The sequence below is a fragment of the Crinia signifera genome, chromosome 3 (assembly GCF_055691185.1).
Source record: "Crinia signifera chromosome 3, ASM5569118v1, whole genome shotgun sequence".
NCBI classification, from domain to species: domain Eukaryota; kingdom Metazoa; phylum Chordata; class Amphibia; order Anura; family Myobatrachidae; genus Crinia; species Crinia signifera.
The window spans coordinates 108,175,945-108,198,847 of NC_139219.1; the positions used below are offsets into that span (position 1 = coordinate 108,175,945).

Here is a 22,903-nt window from a genome sequence, read left to right on the forward strand (position 1 = left end):
ATGTACACCTCTTTTAAATTTCAAATAAAACACGTTTGGTTGTGTAGTGACAGAGATCTCGCCTGTAGAATTCTGGGAAAAAACACCACCCAACGTGGGGCTCGAACCCACGACCCTGAGATTAAGAGTCTCATGCGCTACCGACTGAGCTAGCCAGGCTTGGCTACTGTGATTTGACAAAAAGGCCACTCAAGCCAAGGAGTGCAATACAAGCTATTAAAGTAGATCTAGGCTACCACATTCAGTACACTGAGATGCATGCTTGGTTTCACACATTGAGGAAAATGGGTAAGTAACCGGGAAGTAAAATGTGAAGCATTGGTTGTTCAGTGGTGGAATCCTAGCCTGCCACGCGGGAGGCCCGGGTTCGATTCCCGGCCAATGCAGTACTCAAGTTTTACTGAAATTATGGTATATTTTGTTAAAGAGTGTCTGGCTCTTTGCATTTTGGTGGTGCAGGTAAAGAATTCCACATACAATAAATTAATGTTAGAATCTTGTGGTTAAGTGGTAGAATTCCCACCTGCCAAGAGAGAGGTCTGGATCTGAAAAGGGAATAAACACCAAACAAATGTTGTACTAAAAGCATATGACTCTTAGCTTGGGAGTTTTATTTCTATTGACTAAGCTGGCCAGGCTTTGTTACAGTGTTGTAGCATCAAGGCAAGGCAACGCTTGCTCTTCAATCTACACTATTAAACCAAAACAAAGTTTCCACATTCAGTAGATCCTGATATTCCTGCATGGTTTCACCCACTGATGTACACCTGAAACAGCGATATATTTTGTTAAAGAGTGCCTGGCTCTTTGCATTTTGGTGGTGCAGGTATAGAATTCAACATACAATGATTTAGTGGTAGAATCTTGTGGTTTAGTGGTAGAATTCTCGCCTGCCATGAGGGAGGCATGGATCTGAAAAGGGAATAAACACCACCCAATGTTGTGCTCAAAGCAAATGACTCTTAGATTTGGAGTCTTATTCGCTACTGACTCAGATAGCTAGGCTTTTTTACAGTGTTATGGCATCATGGCAAGGCAAGGATTGCCCTTTAATCTATAAAACCAAAGCAAGGTTTCCACATTTAGTAGATCCTGAGATTCCTGCTTGGTTTCACACACTGATGTACACCTCTTTTAAATTTCAAATAAAACACGTTTGGTTGTGTAGTGACAGAGATCTCGCCTGTAGAATTCTGGGAAAAAACACCACCCAACGTGGGGCTCGAACCCACGACCCTGAGATTAAGAGTCTCATGCGCTACCGACTGAGCTAGCCAGGCTTGGCTACTGTGATTTGACAAAAAGGCCACTCAAGCCAAGGAGTGCAATACAAGCTATTAAAGTAGATCTAGGCTACCACATTCAGTACACTGAGATGCATGCTTGGTTTCACACATTGAGGAAAATGGGTAAGTAACCGGGAAGTAAAATGTGAAGCATTGGTTGTTCAGTGGTGGAATCCTAGCCTGCCACGCGGGAGGCCCGGGTTCGATTCCCGGCCAATGCAGTACTCAAGTTTTACTGAAATTATGGTATATTTTGTTAAAGAGTGTCTGGCTCTTTGCATTTTGGTGGTGCAGGTAAAGAATTCCACATACAATAAATTAATGTTAGAATCTTGTGGTTAAGTGGTAGAATTCCCACCTGACAAGAGAGAGGTCTGGATCTGAAAAGGGAATAAACACCAAACAAATGTTGTACTAAAAGCATATGACTCTTAGCTTGGGAGTTTTATTTCTATTGACTAAGCTGGCCAGGCTTTGTTACAGTGTTGTAGCATCAAGGCAAGGCAACGCTTGCTCTTCAATCTACACTATTAAACCAAAACAAAGTTTCCACATTCAGTAGATCCTGATATTCCTGCATGGTTTCACCCACTGATGTACACCTGAAACAGCGATATATTTTGTTAAAGAGTGCCTGGCTCTTTGCATTTTGGTGGTGCAGGTATAGAATTCAACATACAATGATTTAGTGGTAGAATCTTGTGGTTTAGTGGTAGAATTCTCACCTGCCATGAGGGAGGCATGGATCTGAAAAGGGAATAAACACCACCCAATGTTGTGCTCAAAGCAAATGACTCTTAGATTTGGAGTCTTATTCGCTATTGACAGATAGCTAGGCTTTTTTACAGTGTTATGGCATCATGGCAAGGCAAGGATTGCCCTTCAATCTATAAAACAAAAGCAAGGTTTCCACATTTAGTAGATCCTGAGATTCCTGCTTGGTTTCACACACTGATGTACACCTCTTTTAAGTTTCAAATAAAACACGTTTGGTTGTGTAGTGACAGAGATCTCGCCTGTAGAATTCTGGGAAAAAACAGCGCCCAACGTGGGGCTCGAACCAACGACCCTGAGATTGAGAGTCTCATGCTCTACCGACTGAGCTAGCCAGGCTTGGTTGCTGTGATTTGACAAAAAGGCCACTCAAGCCAAGTAGTGCAATACAGGCTATTAAAGTAGATCTAGGCTACCACATTCAGTACACTGAGATGCATGCTTGGTTTCACACATTGAGGAAAATGGGTAAGTAACCGGGAAGTAAAATGTGAAGCATTGGTTGTTCAGTGGTAGAATTCTAGTCTGCCACGCGGGAGGACCGGGTTCGATTCCCGGCCAATGCAGTACTCAAGTTTTACTGAAATTATGGTATATTTTGTTAAAGAGTGTCTGGCTCTTTGCATTTTGGTGGTGCAGGTAAAGAATTCCACATACAATAAATTAATGTTAGAATCTTGTGGTTAAGTGGTAGAATTCCCACCTGACAAGAGAGAGGTCTGGATCTGAAAAGGGAATAAACACCAAACAAATGTTGTACTAAAAGCATATGACTCTTAGCTTGGGAGTTTTATTTCTATTGACTAAGCTGGCCAGGCTTTGTTACAGTGTTGTAGCATCAAGGCAAGGCAACGCTTGCTCTTCAATCTACACTATTAAACCAAAACAAAGTTTCCACATTCAGTAGATCCTGATATTCCTGCATGGTTTCACCCACTGATGTACACCTAAAACAGCAATATATTTTGTTAAAGAGTGCCTGGCTCTTTGCATTTTGGTGGTGCAGGTATAGAATTCAACATACAATGATTTAGTGGTAGAATCTTGTAGTTTAGTGGTAGAATTCTCGCCTGCTATGAGGGAGGCATGGATCTGAAAAGGAAATAAACACCACCCAATGTTGTGCTCAAAGCAAATGACTCTTAGATTTGGAGTCTTATTCGCTATTGACTCAGATAACTAGGCTTTTTTACAGTGTTATGGCATCATGGCAAGGCAAGGATTGCCCTTCAATCTATAAAACCAAAGCTAGGTTTCCACATTTAGTAGATCCTGAGATTCCTGCTTGGTTTCACACACTGATGTACACCTCTTTTAAGTTTCAAATAAAACACGTTTGGTTGTGTAGTGACAGAGATCTCGCCTGTAGAATTCTGGGAAAAAACACCGCCCAACGCGGGGCTCGAACCCACGACCCTGAGATTAAGAGTCTCATGCTCTACCGACTGAGCTAGCCAGACTTGGTTACTGTTGTGTGACAAAAAGGCCACTCAAGCCAAGGAGTGCCCTACAAACTATTAAAGTAGATCTAGGCTACCACATTCAGTACACTGAGATGCATGCTTGGTTTCACAAATTGAGGAAAATGGGTAAGTAACCGTGAAGTAAAATGTGAAGCATTGGTTGTTCAGTGGTAGAATTCTCGCCTGCCATGCGGGAGGCCCGGGTTCGATTCCCGGCCAATGCAGTTCTCGAGTTTTACTGAAATTATGGTATATTTTGTTAAAGAGTGTCTGGCTCTTTGCATTTTGGTGGTGCAGGTAAAGAATTCCACATACAATAAATTAATGTTAGAATCTTGTGGTTAAGTGGTAGAATTCCCACCTGCCAAGAGAGAGGTCTGGATCTGAAAAGGGAATAAACACCAAACAAATGTTGTACTAAAAGCATATGACTCTTAGCTTGGGAGTTTTATTTCTATTGACTAAGCTGGCCAGGCTTTGTTACAGTGTTGTAGCATCAAGGCAAGGCAACGCTTGCTCTTCAATCTACACTATTAAACCAAAGCAAAGTTTCCACATTCAGTAGATCCTGATATTCCTGCATGGTTTCACCCACTGATGTACACCTGAAACAGCGATATATTTTGTTAAAGAGTGCCTGGCTCTTTGCATTTTGGTGGTGCAGGTATAGAATTCAACATACAATGATTTAGTGGTAGAATCTTGTGGTTTAGTGGTAGAATTCTCGCCTGCCATGAGGGAGGCATGGATCTGAAAAGGGAATAAACACCACCCAATGTTGTGCTCAAAGCAAATGACTCTTAGATTTGGAGTCTTATTCGCTATTGACTCAGATAGCTAGGCTTTTTTACAGTGTTATGGCATCATGGCAAGGCAAGGATTGCCCTTCAATCTATAAAACCAAAGCAAGGTTTCCACATTTAGTAGATCCTGAGATTCCTGCTTGGTTTCACACACTGATGTACACCTCTTTTAAGTTTCAAATAAAACATGTTTGGTTGTGTAGTGACAGAGATCTCGCCTGTAGAATTCTGGGAAAAAACACCGCCCAACGTAGGGATCGAACCCACGACCCTGAGATTAAGAGTCTCATGCTCTACCGACTGAGCTAGCCAGGCTTGGTTACTGTGATTTGACAAAAAGGCCACTCAAGCCAAGGAGTGCCCTACAAGCTATTAAAGTAGATCTAGGCTACCACATTCAGTACACTGAGATGCATGCTTGGTTTCACACATTGAGGAAAATGGGTAAGTAACCGTGAAGTAAAATGTGAAGCATTGGTTGTTCAGTGGTAGAATTCTAGCCTGCCACGCGGGAGGCCCGGGTTCGATTCCCGGACAATGCAGTACTCAAGTTTTACTGAAATTATGGTATATTTTGTTAAAGAGTGTCTGGCTCTTTGCATTTTGGTGGTGCGGGTAAAGAATTCCACATACAATAAATTAATGTTAGAATCTTGTGGTTAAGTGGTAGAATTCCCACCTGCCAAGAGAGAGGTCTGGATCTGAAAAGGGAATAAACACCAAACAAATGTTGTACTAAAAGCATATGACTCTTAGCTTGGGAGTTTTATTTCTATTGACTAAGCTGGCCAGGCTTTGTTACAGTGTTGTAGCATCAAGGCAAGGCAACGCTTGCTCTTCAATCTACACTATTAAACCAAAGCAAAGTTTCCACATTCAGTAGATCCTGATATTCCTGCATGGTTTCACCCACTGATGTACACCTGAAACAGCAATATATTTTGTTAAAGAGTGCCTGGCTCTTTGCATTTTGGTGGTGCAGGTATAGAATTCAACATACAATGATTTAGTGGTAGAATCTTGTAGTTTAGTGGTAGAATTCTCGCCTGCTATGAGGGAGGCATGGATCTGAAAAGGGAATAAACACCACCCAATGTTGTGCTCAAAGCAAATGACTCTTAGATTTGGAGTCTTATTCGCTATTGACTCAGATAACTAGGCTTTTTTACAGTGTTATGGCATCATGGCAAGGCAAGGATTGCCCTTCAATCTATAAAACCAAAGCTAGGTTTCCACATTTAGTAGATCCTGAGATTCCTGCTTGGTTTCACACACTGATGTACACCTCTTTTAAGTTTCAAATAAAACACGTTTGGTTGTGTAGTGACAGAGATCTCGCCTGTAGAATTCTGGGAAAAAACACAGCTCAACATGGGGCTCGAACCCACGACCCTGAGATTAAGAGTCTCATGCTCTACCGACTGAGCTAGCCAGGCTTGGTTACTGTTGTGTGACAAAAAGGCCACTCAAGCCAAGGAGTGCCCTACAAACTATTAAAGTAGATCTAGGCTACCACATTCAGTACACTGAGATGCATGCTTGGTTTCACAAATTGAGGAAAATGGGTAAGTAACCGTGAAGTAAAATGTGAAGCATTGGTTGTTCAGTGGTAGAATTCTCGCCTGCCATGCGGGAGGCCCGGGTTCGATTCCCGGCCAATGCAGTACTCAAATTTTACTGAAATTATGGTATATTTTGTTAAAGAGTGTCTGGCTCTTTGCATTTTGGTGGTGCAGGTAAAGAATTCCACATACAATAAATTAATGTTAGAATCTTGTGGTTAAGTGGTAGAATTCCCACCTGCCAAGAGAGAGGTCTGGATCTGAAAAGGGAATAAACACCAAACAAATGTTGTACTAAAAGCATATGACTCTTAGCTTGGGAGTTTTATTTCTATTGACTAAGCTGGCCAGGCTTTGTTACAGTGTTGTAGCATCAAGGCAAGGCAACGCTTGCTCTTCAATCTACACTATTAAACCAAAGCAAAGTTTCCACATTCAGTAGATCCTGATATTTCTGCATGGTTTCACCCACTGATGTACACCTGAAACAGCGATATATTTTGTTAAAGAGTGCCTGGCTCTTTGCATTTTGGTGGTGCAGGTATAGAATTTAACATACAATGATTTAGTGGTAGAATCTTGTGGTTTAGTGGTAGAATTCTCGCCTGCCATGAGGGAGGCATGGATCTGAAAAGGGAATAAACACCACCCAATGTTGTGCTCAAAGCAAATGACTCTTAGATTTGGAGTCTTATTCGCTATTGACTCAGATAGCTAGGCTTTTTTACAGTGTTATGGCATCATGGCAAGGCAAGGATTGCCCTTCAATTTATAAAACCAAAGCAAGGTTTCCACATTTAGTAGATCCTGAGATTCCTGCTTGGTTTCACACACTGATGTACACCTCTTTTAAGTTTCAAATAAAACACGTTTGGTTGTGTAGTGACAGAGATCTCGCCTGTAGAATTCTGGGAAAAAACACCGCCCAACGTGGGGCTCGAACCCACGACCCTGAGATTAAGAGTCTCATGCTCTACCGACTGAGCTAGCCAGGCTTGGTTACTGTGATGTGACAAAAAGGCCACTCAAGCCAAGGAGTGCCCTACAAGCTATTAAAGTAGATCTAGGCTACCACATTCAGTACACTGAGATGCATGCTTGGTTTCACACATTGAGGAAAATGGGTAAGTAACCGTGAAGTAAAATGTGAAGCATTGGTTGTTCAGTGGTAGAATTCTCGCCTGCCACGCGGGAGGCCCGGGCTCGATTCCCGGACAATGCAGTACTCAAGTTTTACTGAAATTATGGTATATTTTGTTAAAGAGTGGCTGGCTCTTTGCATTTTGGTGGTGCAGGTAAAGAATTCCACATACAATAAATTAATGGTAGAATCTTGTGGTTTAGTGGTAGAATTCCCACCTGCCAAGAGAGAGGTCTGGATCTGAAAAGGGAATAAACACCAAACAAATGTTGTACTAAAAGCATATGACTCTTAGCTTGGGAGTTTTATTTCTATTGACTAAGCTGGCCAGGCTTTGTTACAGTGTTGTAGCATCAAGGCAAGGCAACGCTTGCTCTTCAATCTACACTATTAAACCAAAGCAAAGTTTCCACATTCAGTAGATCCTGATATTCCTGCATGGTTTCACCCACTGATGTACACCTGAAACAGCGATATATTTTGTTAAAGAGTGCCTGGCTCTTTGCATTTTGGTGGTGCAGGTATAGAATTTAACATACAATGATTTAGTGGTAGAATCTTGTGGTTTAGTGGTAGAATTCGCGCCTGCCATGAGGGAGGCATGGATCTGAAAAGGGAATAAACACCACCCAATGTTGTGCTCAAAGCAAATGACTCTTAGATTTGGAGTCTTATTCGCTACTGACTCAGATAGCTAGGCTTTTTTACAGTGTTATGGCATCATGGCAAGGCAAGGATTGCCCTTTAATCTATAAAACCAAAGCAAGGTTTCCACATTTAGTAGATCCTGAGATTCCTGCTTGGTTTCACACACTGATGTACACCTCTTTTAAATTTCAAATAAAACACGTTTGGTTGTGTAGTGACAGAGATCTCGCCTGTAGAATTCTGGGAAAAAACACCACCCAACGTGGGGCTCGAACCCACGACCCTGAGATTAAGAGTCTCATGCGCTACCGACTGAGCTAGCCAGGCTTGGCTACTGTGATTTGACAAAAAGGCCACTCAAGCCAAGGAGTGCAATACAAGCTATTAAAGTAGATCTAGGCTACCACATTCAGTACACTGAGATGCATGCTTGGTTTCACACATTGAGGAAAATGGGTAAGTAACCGGGAAGTAAAATGTGAAGCATTGGTTGTTCAGTGGTGGAATCCTAGCCTGCCACGCGGGAGGCCCGGGTTCGATTCCCGGCCAATGCAGTACTCAAGTTTTACTGAAATTATGGTATATTTTGTTAAAGAGTGTCTGGCTCTTTGCATTTTGGTGGTGCAGGTAAAGAATTCCACATACAATAAATTAATGTTAGAATCTTGTGGTTAAGTGGTAGAATTCCCACCTGACAAGAGAGAGGTCTGGATCTGAAAAGGGAATAAACACCAAACAAATGTTGTACTAAAAGCATATGACTCTTAGCTTGGGAGTTTTATTTCTATTGACTAAGCTGGCCAGGCTTTGTTACAGTGTTGTAGCATCAAGGCAAGGCAACGCTTGCTCTTCAATCTACACTATTAAACCAAAACAAAGTTTCCACATTCAGTAGATCCTGATATTCCTGCATGGTTTCACCCACTGATGTACACCTGAAACAGCAATATATTTTGTTAAAGAGTGCCTGGCTCTTTGCATTTTGGTGGTGCAGGTATAGAATTCAACATACAATGATTTAGTGGTAGAATCTTGTAGTTTAGTGGTAGAATTCTCGCCTGCTATGAGGGAGGCATGGATCTGAAAAGGGAATAAACACCACCCAATGTTGTGCTCAAAGCAAATGACTCTTAGATTTGGAGTCTTATTCGCTATTGACTCAGATAACTAGGCTTTTTTACAGTGTTATGGCATCATGGCAAGGCAAGGATTGCCCTTCAATCTATAAAACCAAAGCTAGGTTTCCACATTTAGTAGATCCTGAGATTCCTGCTTGGTTTCACACACTGATGTACACCTCTTTTAAGTTTCAAATAAAACACGTTTGGTTGTGTAGTGACAGAGATCTCGCCTGTAGAATTCTGGGAAAAAACACCGCCCAACGTGGGGCTCGAACCCACGACCCTGAGATTAAGAGTCTCATGCTCTACCGACTGAGCTAGCCAGACTTGGTTACTGTTGTGTGACAAAAAGGCCACTCAAGCCAAGGAGTGCCCTACAAACTATTAAAGTAGATCTAGGCTACCACATTCAGTACACTGAGATGCATGCTTGGTTTCACAAATTGAGGAAAATGGGTAAGTAACCGTGAAGTAAAATGTGAAGCATTGGTTGTTCAGTGGTAGAATTCTCGCCTGCCATGCGGGAGGCCCGGGTTCGATTCCCGGCCAATGCAGTACTCAAATTTTACTGAAATTATGGTATATTTTGTTAAAGAGTGTCTGGCTCTTTGCATTTTGGTGGTGCAGGTAAAGAATTCCACATACAATAAATTAATGTTAGAATCTTGTGGTTAAGTGGTAGAATTCCCACCTGCCAAGAGAGAGGTCTGGATCTGAAAAGGGAATAAACACCAAACAAATGTTGTACTAAAAGCATATGACTCTTCGCTTGGGAGTTTTATTTCTATTGACTAAGCTGGCCAGGCTTTGTTACAGTGTTGTAGCATCAAGGCAAGGCAAGGCTTGCTCTTCAATCTACACTATTAAACCAAAGCAAAGTTTCCACATTCAGTAGATCCTGATATTCCTGCATGGTTTCACCCACTGATGTAAACCTGAAACAGCGATATATTTTGTTAACGAGTGCCTGGCTCTTTGCATTTTGGTGGTGCAGGTATAGAATTTAACATACAATGATTTAGTGGTAGAATCTTGTGGTTTAGTGGTAGAATTCTCGCCTGCCATGAGGGAGGCATGGATCTGAAAAGGGAATAAACACCACCCAATGTTGTGCTCAAAGCAAATGACTCTTAGATTTGGAGTCTTATTCGCTATTGACTCAGATAGCTAGGCTTTTTTACAGTGTTATGGCATCATGGCAAGGCAAGGATTGCCCTTCAATCTATAAAACCAAAGCAAGGTTTCCACATTTAGTAGATCCTGAGATTCCTGCTTGGTTTCACACACTGATGTACACCTCTTTTAAATTTCAAATAAAACACGTTTGGTTGTGTAGTGACAGAGATCTCGCCGGTAGAATTCTGGGAAAAAACACCACCCAACGTGGGGCTCGAACCCACGACCCTGAGATTAAGAGTCTCATGCTCTACCGACTGAGCTAGCCAGGCTTGGCTACTGTGATTTGACAAAAAGGCCACTCAAGCCAAGGAGTGCAATACAAGCTATTAAAGTAGATCTAGGCTACCACATTCAGTACACTGAGATGCATGCTTGGTTTCACACATTGAGGAAAATGGGTAAGTAACCGTGAAGTAAAATGTGAAGCATTGGTTGTTCAGTGGTAGAATTCTCGCCTGCCACGCGGGAGGCCCGGGTTCGATTCCCGGCCAATGCAGTACTCAAGTTTTACTGAAATTATGGTATATTTTGTTAAAGAGTGTCTGGCTCTTTGCATTTTGGTGGTGCAGGTATAGAATTCCACATACAATAAATTTATGTTAGAATCTTGTGGTTTAGTGGTAGAATTCCCACCTGCCAAGAGAGAGGTCTGGATCTGAAAAGGGAATAAACACCAAACAAATGTTGTACTAAAAGCATATGACTCTTAGCTTGGGAGTTTTATTTCTATTGACTAAGCTGGCCAGGCTTTGTTACAGTGTTGTAGCATCAAGGCAAGGCAACGCTTGCTCTTCAATCTACACTATTAAACCAAAGCAAAGTTTCCACATTCAGTAGATCCTGATATTCCTGCATGGTTTCACCCACTGATGTACACCTGAAACAGCAATATATTTTGTTAAAGAGTGCCTGGCTCTTTGCATTTTGGTGGTGCAGGTATAGAATTCAACATACAATGATTTAGTGGTAGAATCTTGTAGTTTAGTGGTAGAATTCTCGCCTGCTATGAGGGAGGCATGGATCTGAAAAGGGAATAAACACCACCCAATGTTGTGCTCAAAGCAAATGACTCTTAGATTTGGAGTCTTATTCGCTATTGACTCAGATAACTAGGCTTTTTTACAGTGTTATGGCATCATGGCAAGGCAAGGATTGCCCTTCAATCTATAAAACCAAAGCTAGGTTTCCACATTTAGTAGATCCTGAGATTCCTGCTTGGTTTCACACACTGATGTACACCTCTTTTAAGTTTTAAATAAAACACGTTTGGTTGTGTAGTGACAGAGATCTCGCCTGTAGAATTCTGGGAAAAAACACCGCCCAACGTGGGGCTCGAACCCACGACCCTGAGATTAAGAGTCTCATGCTCTACCGACTGAGCTAGCCAGGCTTGGTTACTGTTGTGTGACAAAAAGGCCACTCAAGCCAAGGAGTGCCCTACAAACTATTAAAGTAGATCTAGGCTACCACATTCAGTACACTGAGATGCATGCTTGGTTTCACAAATTGAGGAAAATGGGTAAGTAACCGTGAAGTAAAATGTGAAGCATTGGTTGTTCAGTGGTAGAATTCTCGCCTGCCATGCGGGAGGCCCGGGTTCGATTCCCGGCCAATGCAGTTCTCAAGTTTTACTGAAATTATGGTATATTTTGTTAAAGAGTGTCTGGCTCTTTGCATTTTGGTGGTGCAGGTAAAGAATTCCACATACAATAAATTAATGTTAGAATCTTGTGGTTAAGTGGTAGAATTCCCACCTGCCAAGAGAGAGGTCTGGATCTGAAAAGGGAATAAACACCAAACAAATGTTGTACTAAAAGCATATGACTCTTAGCTTGGGAGTTTTATTTCTATTGACTAAGCTGGCCAGGCTTTGTTACAGTGTTGTAGCATCAAGGCAAGGCAACGCTTGCTCTTCAATCTACACTATTAAACCAAAGCAAAGTTTCCACATTCAGTAGATCCTGATATTCCTGCATGGTTTCACCCACTGATGTACACCTGAAACAGCGATATATTTTGTTAAAGAGTGCCTGGCTCTTTGCATTTTGGTGGTGCAGGTATAGAATTCAACATACAATGATTTAGTGGTAGAATCTTGTGGTTTAGTGGTAGAATTCTCGCCTGCCATGAGGGAGGCATGGATCTGAAAAGGGAATAAACACCACCCAATGTTGTGCTCAAAGCAAATGACTCTTAGATTTGGAGTCTTATTCGCTATTGACTCAGATAGCTAGGCTTTTTTACAGTGTTATGGCATCATGGCAAGGCAAGGATTGCCCTTCAATCTATAAAACCAAAGCAAGGTTTCCACATTTAGTAGATCCTGAGATTCCTGCTTGGTTTCACACACTGATGTACACCTCTTTTAAGTTTCAAATAAAACATGTTTGGTTGTGTAGTGACAGAGATCTCGCCTGTAGAATTCTGGGAAAAAACACTGCCCAACGTGGGGATCGAACCCACGACCCTGAGATTAAGAGTCTCATGCTCTACCGACTGAGCTAGCCAGGCTTGGTTACTGTGATTTGACAAAAAGGCCACTCAAGCCAAGGAGTGCCCTACAAGCTATTAAAGTAGATCTAGGCTACCACATTCAGTACACTGAGATGCATACTTGGTTTCACACATTGAGGAAAATGGGTAAGTAACCGTGAAGTAAAATGTGAAGCATTGGTTGTTCAGTGGTAGAATTCTCGCCTGCCACGCGGGAGGCCCGGGTTCGTTTCCCGGCCAATGCAGTACTCAAGTTTTACTGAAATTATGGTATATTTTGTTAAAGAGTGTCTGGCTCTTTGCTTTTTGGTGGTGCAGGTATAGAATTCCACATACAATAAATTAATGTTAGAATCTTGTGGTTTAGTGGTAGAATTCCCACCTGCCAAGAGAGAGGTCTGGATCTGAAAAGGGAATAAACACCAAACAAATGTTGTACTAAAAGCATATGACTCTTAGCTTGGGAGTTTTATTTCTATTGACTAAGCTGGCCAGGCTTTGTTACAGTGTTGTAGCATCAAGGCAAGGCAAGGCTTGCTCTTCAATCTACACTATTAAACCAAAGCAAAGTTTCCACATTCAGTAGATCCTGATATTCCTGCATGGTTTCACCCACTGATGTACACCTGAAACAGCGATATATTTTGTTAAAGAGTGCCTGGCTCTTTGCATTTTGGTGGTGCAGGTATAGAATTTAACATACAATGATTTAGTGGTAGAATCTTGTGGTTTAGTGGTAGAATTCTCGCCTGCCATGAGGGAGGCATGGATCTGAAAAGGGAATAAACACCACCCAATGTTGTGCTCAAAGCAAATGACTCTTAGATTTGGAGTCTTATTCGCTATTGACTCAGATAGCTAGGCTTTTTTACAGTGTTATGGCATCATGGCAAGGCAAGGATTGCCCTTCAATCTATAAAACCAAAGCAAGGTTTCCACATTTAGTAGATCCTGAGATTCCTGCTTGGTTTCACACACTGATGTACACCTCTTTTAAGTTTCAAATAAAACACGTTTGGTTGTGTAGTGACAGAGATCTCGCCTGTAGAATTCTGGGAAAAAACACCGCCCAACGTGGGGCTCGAACCCACGACCCTGAGATTAAGAGTCTCATGCTCTACCGACTGAGCTAGCCAGGCTTGGTTACTGTGATTTGACAAAAAGGCCACTCAAGCCAAGGAGTGCAATACAAGCTATTAAAGTAGATCTAGGCTACCACATTCAGTACACTGAGATGCATGCTTGGTTTCACAAATTGAGGAAAATGGGTAAGTAACCGTGAAGTAAAATGTGAAACATTGGTTGTTCAGTGGTAGAATTCTCGCCTGCCACGCGGGAGGCCCGGGTTCGATTCCCGGCCAATGCAGTACTTAAGTTTTACTGAAATTATGGTATATTTTGTTAAAGAGTGTCTGGCTCTTTGCTTTTTGGTGGTGCAGGTATAGAATTCCACATACAATAAATTAATGTTAGAATCTTGTGGTTTAGTGGTAGAATTCCCACCTGCCAAGAGAGAGGTCTGGATCTGAAAAGGGAATAAACACCAAACAAATGTTGTACTAAAAGCATATGACTCTTAGCTTGGGAGTTTTATTTCTATTGACTAAGCTGGCCAGGCTTTGTTACAGTGTTGTAGCATCAAGGCAAGGCAAGGCTTGCTCTTCAATCTACACTATTAAACCAAAGCAAAGTTTCCACATTCAGTAGATCCTGATATTCCTGCATGGTTTCACCCACTGATGTACACCTGAAACAGCGATATATTTTGTTAAAGAGTGCCTGGCTCTTTGCATTTTGGTGGTGCAGGTATAGAATTTAACATACAATGATTTAGTGGTAGAATCTTGTGGTTTAGTGGTAGAATTCGCGCCTGCCATGAGGGAGGCATGGATCTGAAAAGGGAATAAACACCACCCAATGTTGTGCTCAAAGCAAATGACTCTTAGATTTGGAGTCTTATTCGCTATTGACTCAGATAGCTAGGCTTTTTTACAGTGTTATGGCATCATGGCAAGGCAAGGATTGCCCTTCAATTTATAAAACCAAAGCAAGGTTTCCACATTTAGTAGATCCTGAGATTCCTGCTTGGTTTCACACACTGATGTACACCTCTTTTAAGTTTCAAATAAAACACGTTTGGTTGTGTAGTGACAGAGATCTCGCCTGTAGAATTCTGGGAAAAAACACCGCCCAACGTGGGGCTCGAACCCACGACCCTGAGATTAAGAGTCTCATGCTCTACCGACTGAGCTAGCCAGGCTTGGTTACTGTTGTGTGACAAAAAGGCCACTCAAGCCAAGGAGTGCCCTACAAGCTATTAAAGTAGATCTAGGCTACCACATTCAGTACACTGAGATGCATGCTTGGTTTCACAAATTGAGGAAAATGGGTAAGTAACCGTGAAGTAAAATGTGAAGCATTGGTTGTTCAGTGGTAGAATTCTCGCCTGCCACGGGGGAGGCCCGGGTTCGTTTCCCGGCCAATGCAGTACTCAAGTTTTACTGAAATTATGGTATATTTTGTTAAAGAGTGTCTGGCTCTTTGCTTTTTGGTGGTGCAGGTATAGAATTCCACATACAATAAATTAATGTTAGAATCTTGTGGTTTAGTGGTAGAATTCCCACCTGCCAAGAGAGAGGTCTGGATCTGAAAAGGGAATAAACACCAAACAAATGTTGTACTAAAAGCATATGACTCTTAGCTTGGGAGTTTTATTTCTATTGACTAAGCTGGCCAGGCTTTGTTACAGTGTTGTAGCATCAAGGCAAGGCAAGGCTTGCTCTTCAATCTACACTATTAAACCAAAGCAAAGTTTCCACATTCAGTAGATCCTGATATTCCTGCATGGTTTCACCCACTGATGTACACCTGAAACAGCGATATATTTTGTTAAAGAGTGCCTGGCTCTTTGCATTTTGGTGGTGCAGGTATAGAATTTAACATACAATGATTTAGTGGTAAAATCTTGTGGTTTAGTGGTAGAATTCTCGCCTGCCATGAGGGAGGCATGGATCTGAAAAGGGAATAAACACCACCCAATGTTGTGCTCAAAGCAAATGACTCTTAGATTTGGAGTCTTATTCGCTATTGACTCAGATAGCTAGGCTTTTTTACAGTGTTATGGCATCATGGCAAGGCAAGGATTGCCCTTCAATCTATAAAACCAAAGCAAGGTTTCCACATTTAGTAGATCCTGAGATTCCTGCTTGGTTTCACACACTGATGTACACCTCTTTTAAGTTTCAAATAAAACACGTTTGGTTGTGTAGTGACAGAGATCTCGCCTGTAGAATTCTGGGAAAAAACACCGCCCAACGTGGGGCTCGAACCCACGACCCTGAGATTAAGAGTCTCATGCTCTACCGACTGAGCTAGCCAGGCTTGGTTACTGTGATTTGACAAAAAGGCCACTCAAGCCAAGGAGTGCAATACAAGCTATTAAAGTAGATCTAGGCTACCACATTCAGTACACTGAGATGCATGCTTGGTTTCACAAATTGAGGAAAATGGGTAAGTAACCGTGAAGTAAAATGTGAAACATTGGTTGTTCAGTGGTAGAATTCTCGCCTGCCACGCGGGAGGCCCGGGTTCGATTCCCGGCCAATGCAGTACTTAAGTTTTACTGAAATTATGGTATATTTTGTTAAAGAGTGTCTGGCTCTTTGCTTTTTGGTGGTGCAGGTATAGAATTCCACATACAATAAATTAATGTTAGAATCTTGTGGTTTAGTGGTAGAATTCCCACCTGCCAAGAGAGAGGTCTGGATCTGAAAAGGGAATAAACACCAAACAAATGTTGTACTAAAAGCATATGACTCTTAGCTTGGGAGTTTTATTTCTATTGACTAAGCTGGCCAGGCTTTGTTACAGTGTTGTAGCATCAAGGCAAGGCAACGCTTGCTCTTCAATCTACACTATTAAACCAAAGCAAAGTTTCCACATTCAGTAGATCCTGATATTCCTGCATGGTTTCACCCACTGATGTACACCTGAAACAGCGATATATTTTGTTAAAGAGTGCCTGGCTCTTTGCATTTTGGTGGTGCTGTTATAGAATTTAACATACAATGATTTAGTGGTAGAATCTTGTGGTTTAGTGGTAGAATTCTCGCCTGCCATGAGGGAGGCATGGATCTGAAAAGGGAATAAACACCACCCAATGTTGTGCTCAAAGCAAATGACTCTTAGATTTGGAGTCTTATTCGCTATTGACTCAGATAGCTAGGCTTTTTTACAGTGTTATGGCATCATGGCAAGGCAAGGATTGCCCTTCAATTTATAAAACCAAAGCAAGGTTTCCACATTTAGTAGATCCTGAGATTCCTGCTTGGTTTCACACACTGATGTACACCTCTTTTAAGTTTCAAATAAAACACGTTTGGTTGTGTAGTGACAGAGATCTCGCCTGTAGAATTCTGGGAAAAAACACCGCCCAACGTGGGGCTCGAACCCACAACCCTGAGATTAAGAGTCTCATGCTCTACCGACTAAGCTAGCCAGGCTTGGTTACTGTTGTGTGACAAAAAGGCAAGGAGTGCCCTACAAGCTATTAAAGTAGATCTAGGCTACCACATTCAGTACACTGAGATGCATGCTTGGTTTCACACATTGAGGAAAATGGGTAAGTAACCGTGAAGTAAAATGTGAAGCATTGGTTGTTCAGTGGTAGAATTCTCGCCTGCCACGCGGGAGGCCCGGGTTCGATTCCCGGCCAATGCAGTACTCAAGTTTTACTGAAATTATGGTATATTTTGTTAAAGAGTGCCTGGCTCTTTGCATTTTGGTGGTGCAGGTATAGAATTCCACATACAATAAATTAATGGTAGAATCTTGTGGTTTAGTGGTAGAATTCCCACCTGCCAAGAGAGAGGTCTGGATCTGAAAAGGGAATAAACACCAAACAAATGTTGTACTAAAAGCATATGACTCTTAGCTTGGGAGTTTTATTTCTATTGACTAAGCTGGCCAGGCTTTGTTACAGTGTTGTAGCATCAAGGCAAGGCAACGCTTGCTCTTCAATCTACACTATTAAACCAAAGCAAAGTTTCCACATTCAGTAGATCCTGATATTCCTGCATGGTTTCACCCACTGATGTACACCTGAAACAGCGATATATTTTGTTAAAGAGTGCCTGGCTCTTTGCATTTTGGTGGTGCAGGTATAGAATTTAACATACAATGATTTAGTGGTAGAATCTTGTGGTTTAGTGGTAGAATTCTCGCCTGCCATGAGGGAGGCATGGATCTGAAAAGGGAATAAACACCACCCAATGTTGTGCTCAAAGCAAATGACTCTTAGATTTGGAGTCTTATTCGCTATTGACTCAGATAGCTAGGCTTTTTTACAGTGTTATGGCATCATGGCAAGGCAAGGATTGCCCTTCAATTTATAAAACCAAAGCAAGGTTTCCACATTTAGTAGTTCCTGAGATTCCTGCTTGGTTTCACACACTGATGTACACCTCTTTTAAGTTTCAAATAAAACACGTTTGGTTGTGTAGTGACAGAGATCTCGCCTGTAGAATTCTGGGAAAAAACACCGCCCAACGTGGGGCTCGAACCCACGACCCTGAGATTAAGAGTCTCATGCTCTACCGACTGAGCTAGCCAGGCTTGGTTACTGTGATGTGACAAAAAGGCCACTCAAGCCAAGGAGTGCCCTACAAGCTATTAAAGTAGATCTAGGCTACCACATTCAGTACACTGAGATGCATGCTTGGTTTCACACATTGAGGAAAATGGGTAAGTAACCTTGAAGTAAAATGTGAAGCATTGGTTGTTCAGTGGTAGAATTCTCGCCTGCCACGCGGGAGGCCCGGGTTCGATTCCCGGCCAATGCAGTACTCAAGTTTTACTGAAATTATGGTATATTTTGTTAAAGAGTGTCTGGCTCTTTGCATTTTGGTGGTGCAGGTATAGAATTCCACATACAATAAATTAATGTTAGAATCTTGTGGTTAAGTGGTAGAATTCCCACCTGCCAAGAGAGAGGTCTGGATCTGAAAAGGGAATAAACACCAAACAAATGTTGTACTAAAAGCATATGACTCTTAGCTTGGGAGTTTTATTTCTATTGACTAAGCTGGCCAGGCTTTGTTACAGTGTTGTAGCATCAAGGCAAGGCAACGCTTGCTCTTCAATCTACACTATTAAACCAAAGCAAAGTTTCCACATTCAGTAGATCCTGATATTCCTGCATGGTTTCACCCACTGATGTACACCTGAAACAGCGATATATTTTGTTAAAGAGTGCCTGGCTCTTTGCATTTTGGTGGTGCTGTTATAGAATTTAACATACAATGATTTAGTGGTAGAATCTTGTGGTTTAGTGGTAGAATTCTCGCCTGCCATGAGGGAGGCATGGATCTGAAAAGGGAATAAACACCACCCAATGTTGTGCTCAAAGCAAATGACTCTTAGATTTGGAGTCTTATTCGCTATTGACTCAGATAGCTAGGCTTTTTTACAGTGTTATGGCATCATGGCAAGGCAAGGATTGCCCTTCAATTTATAAAACCAAAGCAAGGTTTCCACATTTAGTAGATCCTGAGATTCCTGCTTGGTTTCACACACTGATGTACACCTCTTTTAAGTTTCAAATAAAACACGTTTGGTTGTGTAGTGACAGAGATCTCGCCTGTAGAATTCTGGGAAAAAACACCGCCCAACGTGGGGCTCGAACCCACAACCCTGAGATTAAGAGTCTCATGCTCTACCGACTAAGCTAGCCAGGCTTGGTTACTGTTGTGTGACAAAAAGGCAAGGAGTGCCCTACAAGCTATTAAAGTAGATCTAGGCTACCACATTCAGTACACTGAGATGCATGCTTGGTTTCACACATTGAGGAAAATGGGTAAGTAACCGTGAAGTAAAATGTGAAGCATTGGTTGTTCAGTGGTAGAATTCTCGCCTGCCACGCGGGAGGCCCGGGTTCGATTCCCGGCCAATGCAGTACTCAAGTTTTACTGAAATTATGGTATATTTTGTTAAAGAGTGCCTGGCTCTTTGCATTTTGGTGGTGCAGGTATAGAATTCCACATACAATAAATTAATGGTAGAATCTTGTGGTTTAGTGGTAGAATTCCCACCTGCCAAGAGAGAGGTCTGGATCTGAAAAGGGAATAAACACCAAACAAATGTTGTACTAAAAGCATATGACTCTTAGCTTGGGAGTTTTATTTCTATTGACTAAGCTGGCCAGGCTTTGTTACAGTGTTGTAGCATCAAGGCAAGGCAACGCTTGCTCTTCAATCTACACTATTAAACCAAAGCAAAGTTTCCACATTCAGTAGATCCTGATATTCCTGCATGGTTTCACCCACTGATGTACACCTGAAACAGCGATATATTTTGTTAAAGAGTGCCTGGCTCTTTGCATTTTGGTGGTGCAGGTATAGAATTTAACATACAATGATTTAGTGGTAGAATCTTGTGGTTTAGTGGTAGAATTCTCGCCTGCCATGAGGGAGGCATGGATCTGAAAAGGGAATAAACACCACCCAATGTTGTGCTCAAAGCAAATGACTCTTAGATTTGGAGTCTTATTCGCTATTGACTCAGATAGCTAGGCTTTTTTACAGTGTTATGGCATCATGGCAAGGCAAGGATTGCCCTTCAATTTATAAAACCAAAGCAAGGTTTCCACATTTAGTAGTTCCTGAGATTCCTGCTTGGTTTCACACACTGATGTACACCTCTTTTAAGTTTCAAATAAAACACGTTTGGTTGTGTAGTGACAGAGATCTCGCCTGTAGAATTCTGGGAAAAAACACCGCCCAACGTGGGGCTCGAACCCACGACCCTGAGATTAAGAGTCTCATGCTCTACCGACTGAGCTAGCCAGGCTTGGTTACTGTGATGTGACAAAAAGGCCACTCAAGCCAAGGAGTGCCCTACAAGCTATTAAAGTAGATCTAGGCTACCACATTCAGTACACTGAGATGCATGCTTGGTTTCACACATTGAGGAAAATGGGTAAGTAACCTTGAAGTAAAATGTGAAGCATTGGTTGTTCAGTGGTAGAATTCTCGCCTGCCACGCGGGAGGCCCGGGTTCGATTCCCGGCCAATGCAGTACTCAAGTTTTACTGAAATTATGGTATATTTTGTTAAAGAGTGTCTGGCTCTTTGCATTTTGGTGGTGCAGGTATAGAATTCCACATACAATAAATTAATGTTAGAATCTTGTGGTTAAGTGGTAGAATTCCCACCTGCCAAGAGAGAGGTCTGGATCTGAAAAGGGAATAAACACCAAACAAATGTTGTACTAAAAGCATATGACTCTTAGCTTGGGAGTTTTATTTCTATTGACTAAGCTGGCCAGGCTTTGTTACAGTGTTGTAGCATTAAGGTAAGGCAACGCTTGCTCTTCAATCTACACTATTAAACCAAAGCAAAGTTTCCACATTCAGTAGATCCTGATATTCCTGCATGGTTTCACCCACTGATGTACACCTGAAACAGCGATATACTTTGTTAAAGAGTGCCTGGCTCTTTGCATTTTGGTGGTGCAGGTATAGAATTTAACATACAATGATTTAGTGGTAGAATCTTGTGGTTTAGTGGTAGAATTCTCGCCTGCCATGAGGGAGGCATGGATCTGAAAAGGGAATAAACACCACCCAATGTTGTGCTCAAAGCAAATGACTCTTAGATTTGGAGTCTTATTCGCTATTGACTCAGATAGCTAGGCTTTTTTACAGTGTTATGGCATCATGGCAAGGCAAGGATTGCCCTTCAATTTATAAAACCAAAGCAAGGTTTCCACATTTAGTAGATCCTGAGATTCCTGCTTGGTTTCACACACTGATGTACACCTCTTTTAAGTTTCAAATAAAACACGTTTGGTTGTGTAGTGACAGAGATCTCGCCTGTAGAATTCTGGGAAAAAACACCGCCCAACGTGGGGCTCGAACCCACGACCCTGAGATTAAGAGTCTCATGCTCTACCGACTGAGCTAGCCAGGCTTGGTTACTGTGATGTGACAAAAAGGCCACTCAAGCCACGGAGTGCCCTACAAGCTATTAAAGTAGATCTAGGCTACCACATTCAGTACACTGAGATGCATGCTTGGTTTCACACATTGAGGAAAATGGGTAAGTAACCGTGAAGTAAAATGTGAAGCATTGGTTGTTCAGTGGTAGAATTCTCGCCTGCCACGCGGGAGGCCCGGGCTCGATTCCCGGACAATGCAGTACTCAAGTTTTACTGAAATTATGGTATATTTTGTTAAAGAGTGGCTGGCTCTTTGCATTTTGGTGGTGCAGGTAAAGAATTCCACATACAATAAATTAATGGTAGAATCTTGTGGTTTAGTGGTAGAATTCCCACCTGCCAAGAGAGAGGTCTGGATCTGAAAAGGGAATAAACACCAAACAAATGTTGTACTAAAAGCATATGACTCTTAGCTTGGGAGTTTTATTTCTATTGACTAAGCTGGCCAGGCTTTGTTACAGTGTTGTAGCATCAAGGCAAGGCAACGCTTGCTCTTCAATCTACACTATTAAACCAAAGCAAAGTTTCCACATTCAGTAGATCCTGATATTCCTGCATGGTTTCACCCACTGATGTACACCTGAAACAGCGATATATTTTGTTAAAGAGTGCCTGGCTCTTTGCATTTTGGTGGTGCAGGTATAGAATTTAACATACAATGATTTAGTGGTAGAATCTTGTGGTTTAGTGGTAGAATTCGCGCCTGCCATGAGGGAGGCATGGATCTGAAAAGGGAATAAACACCACCCAATGTTGTGCTCAAAGCAAATGACTCTTAGATTTGGATTCTTATTCGCTATTGACTCAGATAGCTAGGCTTTTTTACAGTGTTATGGCATCATGGCAAGGCAAGGATTGCCCTTCAATTTATAAAACCAAAGCAAGGTTTCCACATTTAGTAGATCCTGAGATTCCTGCTTGGTTTCACACACTGATGTACACCTCTTTTAAGTTTCAAATAAAACACGTTTGGTTGTGTAGTGACAGAGATCTCGCCTGTAGAATTCTGGGAAAAAACACCGCCCAACGTGGGGCTCGAACCCACAACCCTGAGATTAAGAGTCTCATGCTCTACCGACTAAGCTAGCCAGGCTTGGTTACTGTTGTGTGACAAAAAGGCAAGGAGTGCCCTACAAGCTATTAAAGTAGATCTAGGCTACCACATTCAGTACACTGAGATGCATGCTTGGTTTCACACATTGAGGAAAATGGGTAAGTAACCGTGAAGTAAAATGTGAAGCATTGGTTGTTCAGTGGTAGAATTCTCGCCTGCCACGCGGGAGGCCCGGGTTCGATTCCCGGCCAATGCAGTACTCAAGTTTTACTGAAATTATGGTATATTTTGTTAAAGAGTGCCTGGCTCTTTGCATTTTGGTGGTGCAGGTATAGAATTCCACATACAATAAATTAATGGTAGAATCTTGTGGTTTAGTGGTAGA

At 42.0% G+C, this 22,903-nt stretch overlaps 16 non-coding genes across 16 annotated transcripts; 6 read left to right on the forward strand and 10 right to left on the reverse strand.

Moving 5' to 3' along the window:
* Positions 1–2,326: 2,326 nt before the first annotated feature.
* Positions 2,327–2,399, reverse strand: TRNAE-CUC (transfer RNA glutamic acid (anticodon CUC)). The gene has a single exon. It is a non-coding gene; the product is annotated as a tRNA-Glu (tRNA).
* Positions 2,400–6,810: 4,411 nt separating this feature from the next.
* On the reverse strand, positions 6,811–6,883 carry TRNAK-CUU (transfer RNA lysine (anticodon CUU)). The gene has a single exon. It is a non-coding gene; the product is annotated as a tRNA-Lys (tRNA).
* A 3,519-nt stretch (positions 6,884–10,402) lies between these two features.
* On the forward strand, positions 10,403–10,473 carry TRNAG-GCC (transfer RNA glycine (anticodon GCC)). The gene has a single exon. It is a non-coding gene; the product is annotated as a tRNA-Gly (tRNA).
* Positions 10,474–11,294: 821 nt separating this feature from the next.
* TRNAK-CUU (transfer RNA lysine (anticodon CUU)) lies at positions 11,295–11,367 on the reverse strand. Its single transcript has one exon. It is a non-coding gene; the product is annotated as a tRNA-Lys (tRNA).
* Positions 11,368–12,415: 1,048 nt separating this feature from the next.
* TRNAK-CUU (transfer RNA lysine (anticodon CUU)) lies at positions 12,416–12,488 on the reverse strand. Its single transcript has one exon. It is a non-coding gene; the product is annotated as a tRNA-Lys (tRNA).
* Positions 12,489–13,536: 1,048 nt separating this feature from the next.
* On the reverse strand, positions 13,537–13,609 carry TRNAK-CUU (transfer RNA lysine (anticodon CUU)). The gene has a single exon. It is a non-coding gene; the product is annotated as a tRNA-Lys (tRNA).
* Positions 13,610–14,657: 1,048 nt separating this feature from the next.
* On the reverse strand, positions 14,658–14,730 carry TRNAK-CUU (transfer RNA lysine (anticodon CUU)). Its single transcript has one exon. It is a non-coding gene; the product is annotated as a tRNA-Lys (tRNA).
* Positions 14,731–15,778: 1,048 nt separating this feature from the next.
* On the reverse strand, positions 15,779–15,851 carry TRNAK-CUU (transfer RNA lysine (anticodon CUU)). The gene has a single exon. It is a non-coding gene; the product is annotated as a tRNA-Lys (tRNA).
* Positions 15,852–17,118: 1,267 nt separating this feature from the next.
* TRNAG-GCC (transfer RNA glycine (anticodon GCC)) lies at positions 17,119–17,189 on the forward strand. The gene has a single exon. It is a non-coding gene; the product is annotated as a tRNA-Gly (tRNA).
* Positions 17,190–18,010: 821 nt separating this feature from the next.
* Positions 18,011–18,083, reverse strand: TRNAK-CUU (transfer RNA lysine (anticodon CUU)). Its single transcript has one exon. It is a non-coding gene; the product is annotated as a tRNA-Lys (tRNA).
* Positions 18,084–18,239: 156 nt separating this feature from the next.
* On the forward strand, positions 18,240–18,310 carry TRNAG-GCC (transfer RNA glycine (anticodon GCC)). Its single transcript has one exon. It is a non-coding gene; the product is annotated as a tRNA-Gly (tRNA).
* Positions 18,311–19,350: 1,040 nt separating this feature from the next.
* TRNAG-GCC (transfer RNA glycine (anticodon GCC)) lies at positions 19,351–19,421 on the forward strand. The gene has a single exon. It is a non-coding gene; the product is annotated as a tRNA-Gly (tRNA).
* An 821-nt stretch (positions 19,422–20,242) lies between these two features.
* On the reverse strand, positions 20,243–20,315 carry TRNAK-CUU (transfer RNA lysine (anticodon CUU)). Its single transcript has one exon. It is a non-coding gene; the product is annotated as a tRNA-Lys (tRNA).
* A 156-nt stretch (positions 20,316–20,471) lies between these two features.
* On the forward strand, positions 20,472–20,542 carry TRNAG-GCC (transfer RNA glycine (anticodon GCC)). Its single transcript has one exon. It is a non-coding gene; the product is annotated as a tRNA-Gly (tRNA).
* An 821-nt stretch (positions 20,543–21,363) lies between these two features.
* On the reverse strand, positions 21,364–21,436 carry TRNAK-CUU (transfer RNA lysine (anticodon CUU)). The gene has a single exon. It is a non-coding gene; the product is annotated as a tRNA-Lys (tRNA).
* A 1,267-nt stretch (positions 21,437–22,703) lies between these two features.
* TRNAG-GCC (transfer RNA glycine (anticodon GCC)) lies at positions 22,704–22,774 on the forward strand. Its single transcript has one exon. It is a non-coding gene; the product is annotated as a tRNA-Gly (tRNA).
* The last annotated feature ends 129 nt before the right edge of the window (positions 22,775–22,903 follow it).